At 39.3% G+C, this 5000-nt stretch overlaps 1 protein-coding gene across 2 annotated transcripts in view; it reads right to left on the bottom strand.

The window, feature by feature from the left end:
* The window catches only part of LOC136837086 (microtubule-associated proteins 1A/1B light chain 3C-like), a 66908-nt gene that overhangs the window by 6755 nt on the left and 55153 nt on the right, over positions 1–5000 (bottom strand). The gene's annotated exons all lie outside the window — the stretch shown is intronic.

Below are 5000 nucleotides of genomic sequence, written 5' to 3'. Positions count from 1 at the left end.
AAAAAAAGGAAGAAAGAAAAATAAAGGTTGTTTAACTGTAAGTTGATCTTGGAGTAAACCCACTAAAACACATCTTGCAAGGAAGAAGAAGAAGAATCAGAAGACGGAAGAAGAAGCAGACGTTCCGCGAAACGTTCCTGATTTCCTGCTCGGATTAATATATTACGCGTCAGAGTGTCTCCATCTTCGCGTAGCCAAGGTACACGAATCTCTTTAGAGTCTAGACCGTGCGTGTAGCCATAAAGCGCATCCGGGCTACGTGAAGTTCCTCACATAGGGCACGCGGTAGTGGTGGGTGTGGTAGTACAGGTAGTATTACGTCTTCACTAGGCGCCAACTGCCTCCGTTACGGCCCGCCCTCCATGTCACTACACAGGCAGTAGTAGTAGTAGCAGTAGTGATAAACGGCAGTTGCCTTTGAAACGGCTCCCTTGTCTACCAGCACCCGGTCTCGTTCCTAAGACCCGGTGGGGAAGATGATGAGGCTTGTTGTGGAGCAATTGGGGTTTTTGGGGGAGAGCGGGGATTTGGGGTGAACGCAGCCACGCACAACTTGAATTCGTCCTTGTGGATTCATGACGTTTACTCTCTCATTACGTCAGTTTCCCGGTTCGCTTCCGTATGGTCGTTTTGGGCAGAGCTTCCTCAATATTTCTTTAGGTTTCTTTTTTTTTTGTCCTTAAACTTCCTTAACATTCGTTGTTATTTATGTTTGTGTTTTGAAAAAAAAATATACATATGCCACGTCTTATACTCCACAGTTTCTTGTGAGATACTGTAAAACGTATTAGTATTATATTACTTAAAGATATTACTTTTATTTTTTACATCTTCATGTATCTGCGTCATAAAACAATGAAATTTTGTTACAAAAACAGAATTAAACGATGATTTAAGAGCTTACCAACACACAAACACTTTTATCGTGAATAATTACCTCAAGAAGCGATAATTACCTCATCGAGGTCGTAGCTGCGACCTACAACATTTAGCTAACAACTACGAGCTTTTGTTGCTGTTGTTTTTAATTTAACCTTTTTTTTTTTTTGCTGACACGTGCTCTTGCTACATGAGCAGCCCCAAACCGGATCAGTCTGTGAGGTAGAAAAAGGAGAGAGAGAGAGAGAGAGAGAGAGAGAGAAAGAGAGAGAGAGAGAGAGAGAGAGACCTTTAAATAATTCATTCTCAAGATTCCTGCATTCCGGGATAATTCAAAATTGCCCATTACTTGTCCGCCAGAAACGGGTTTCCTGCAATGAATCTCTGGACTTCGCTAACACACACAAAGAGAGAGAGAGAGAGAGAGAGAGAGAGAGAGAGAGAGAGAGAGAGAGAGAGAGAGAGAGATTCCTTTAGATAATTCACTCAAGTTTCCTGGAGCGTTTAACGTAAAGAAAATAATAAATAAATCTTTAGACCTAACTGGCCTACAGAGACACACACACACGCACACACAGATTACCATGCAGGTCTTTGAGTCCAACCAGATATTTGCTCACGCTTACGTAATTAGATCTGCCTCGGGTGTATTTTCGGGCTACGGCGGATGGGTTCTACCAGGACCCACATGGGTCCTGGGTTCTTCTACCTACGACCGGGCTCAAGATTTCATCCGGCCTAGCAGCAACTTGAAATGGTGATATATATATATATATATATATATATATATATATATATATATATATATATATATATATATATATATATATATATATATATCAGATATATATATATATATCTTATCAGAGAACTGTAAGTGTACTGACATATGATTTTTATACTTCGTTTATAAGGAAAGCTTTTCAGCCTAGAAGACCCATTCCGATTCAGCATCAACCACAACGATAAAACGAAGAAGGTGATTCTGGGACCCCGTCTCCTTTGTTTCCGAAGCTCCCTCGTGGCTACTCACGAAAAGGAGAGACACCATTTCTCTCATAAATGAGAGATGATAATAAATGAGAGTCTCGCTGTTTGTAAGATTCCCAGGACACCCGCGTCCGGCTGACGCCAAGCTACTTGACATCCAATCCACGCTGTGGCATCTTGCAACAATTACGCTTTTTTACCTCCCCTCTCTCTCTCTCTCTCTCTCTTGCCTACTACTCACTTTGTTGTCATGTTCTCATTAGCTAAACGCTCTTTTCTTTTTTATTTCTTCTTAAGAGAAACTGAAAATTATATACAGTATATAATATATATGTATATATAAATATAAATATGCATATATATACAGAGAGAGAGAGAGAGAGAGAGAGAGATGGGGACAAAAAATCTCTCTCTCTCTCTCTCTCGAAGCTCTGTGAAAAAAAAGCTGACGATTAGAGGCCGTTTTTTTGTGAGTCATGTTTAATGAGGTTACTCGTTGGGAACGATACACTTAGTGAAGTTGGCAATTTAAATATTTAAATTCCCAGATACTGAGAAAAGCCCAAGTATTTTCCCATGGCATGTATAGCATTCTTTTTTGAATCTCTCTCTCTCTCTCTCTCTCTCTCTCTCTCTCTGTAACATATATACATACACACGTGTATATATATATATATATATATATATATATATATATATATATATATATATATAGAGAGAGAGAGAGAGAGAGAGAGAGAGAGAGAGAGAGAGAGAGAGAGAGAGAGAGAGGAGGGAATGAACACCTGTTGAAGATGCAGAGGCGTCCTCAGGTGTGAATGTAAAATACTTCCAGGGTCATCACCCACCAACATATTACCATTCCGAAACACCCAATGTATGAGTAACACGTCAGCTTAACCACAACGAAGACTAATCCCTTTCAGATGTTCCACGTATCTTTGCATGTACCGTAAGAGGTTGATATTTATGTGATTGCAACAAATACTGAATCGTTACGGAAAGAAAATTAAGAATATGAAGGATAAGTTAGGGTTTGATCATCCTTGCTCCGCCTAAATCTGCGTATCGGATGAGTCTAGTATCCGCCTACGTGTATGTTTGGGGTGAGATATTTCTTTATTTAAAAACCGCTGCGCCCAGATGCATTATTTATAACTACTTTCAATAACAGCTTGACAAATTGCCAAAGCATCGACCTACATGTATGCTTAAGACTACGGTCTTTCTATTAAAACCTGCCACGGGTATTTTCACACGTAGAGAGCCTAGACCTATAATATACTAACCCAGTTCCCTTTCCGAGTGGAGGTGCTAAAAACGACCAATACGTTCACGTTGTCACGTAAGCATTCTCTCTGTCCACGTGTATAAGTGGGTCCTGGGTTATGCCAAAAGGTGAACCGTTTCGTCTCTTCCCACGGTTCTCTAATCGATGGTGACCGTCACACGTAGAAAGCACAGAACTACAGAACTAGTTCCCTTTCCAAATAAAGGTGCTAAAAACTACCTACACGTTCACGTTGTCACGTGAGCATTCCCCGATTACGTTTTGCCAAAACGTGTATCTCTCCGTCTCGTTTTACGGCGCGCTAATCGATGATGACTTCCAAGAATGCCAGTGGCCTAGACCTGTAGTATATCAGCCTAGTTCCATTTCCGTCTAGAGGTCCTAAAAACTACGTGCTACGTTCGCGTTGTCACGTAAGCGTTCTTTCCGTCTACTTTTATGCCAAAGCGTGAACCCTTCCGTCTCTTTTATACGGCGAGCTAATCGATGGCGACATTCAAGAACGCCAGAGTCCTAGACCTACAATATCTCATCCTACTTCCCTTTCCGACTAAAGGTGCTAAAAACTACGTGCTACATTCACATTGTCACGTAAGCATTCTCTGACTACGTTTATGCTAAAACTACCGTTCCGTCTCCTATAATATACCAGCCCAGTTCCCTCTCTGACTGGAGGTTCTAAAACCGACCAGCTATATGTTCACATTGTCACGTAAGCATTCTACGGCTACGTTGATGCCAGAACGTGTATCATTCCGGCTCTTTCCAAGGCGCGCTAATCGATGGCGACTTTCAAGAACGCCAATCGCGATACAGACAGTTGTAAACGCCAAGGTTGATTTATGAGGACCTTGGTAAACACCCACGGTGGGAAGTTGGAAGCATGAGCGCAGGATGAAGCAAGCACGCACGCTCATAAATGAACATGAGATTTGCCTGATTATTAACAAGTTTATTTTGTATGCTGTTTGCGTAATTCAACTGTATATGAGTACTGTAAATGATAAATGTTTATACGTATACCGGTATGTAGGAAGGAATAGTTGAGCTGTAAGCAGACCAAATAGATATATAACAAAGGGGGGCCATGTAAGACTATATTCCTTATTTGGTCTTCCTTTGTATGTATATATGCATGTATGTATGTATGTATATACATATATATTACATATATAATATATATAGTGTATATATACACACAAAGGAAGCCCTTATAAGGAATAGTCTTACATGGGCCTCCTTTGTTATATATCTAGTCTTACATGGGCCTCCTTTGTTATATATCTATTTTTTTTGTCTTTTGTTATAAAAAATAACAATATCTGTACATACAATATACAATATATATTATATATAAAAATCAGTCAATAGTACTAACAACTTTTTTTCTTTTCATATTTTTTGGTCTGCTTACAGCTCACCTAAGTTTTAATATATATATATATATATATATATATATATATATATATATATATATATATATATATATATATATATATATAAATATATATAATGACCGATAACTGAATAAAAAAATATAACACAGAATGCAATTTTTACACCCAACAATACTTTTAACACATATAGCGGCTACCTACAGCACCTGCGAATAATGTAATGAGGAAAAGTTAAGTACACCTTAGTTTAACCAGACCACTGAGCTGATTAACAGCTCTCCCTAGGGCTGGCCCGAAGGATTAGACTTATTTTACGTGGCTAAGAACCAATTGGTTACCTAGCAACAGGACCTACAGCTTATTGTGGAATCCGAACCACATTATACCGAGAAATGAATTTCTATCACCAGAAATAAATTCCTCCAAACTCGGGACTAGCAGAG

This window comes from Macrobrachium rosenbergii, chromosome 57, assembly GCF_040412425.1.
Source record: "Macrobrachium rosenbergii isolate ZJJX-2024 chromosome 57, ASM4041242v1, whole genome shotgun sequence".
Lineage (NCBI taxonomy): Eukaryota > Metazoa > Arthropoda > Malacostraca > Decapoda > Palaemonidae > Macrobrachium > Macrobrachium rosenbergii.
This window is presented reverse-complemented; position numbering and strand designations above follow the sequence as displayed.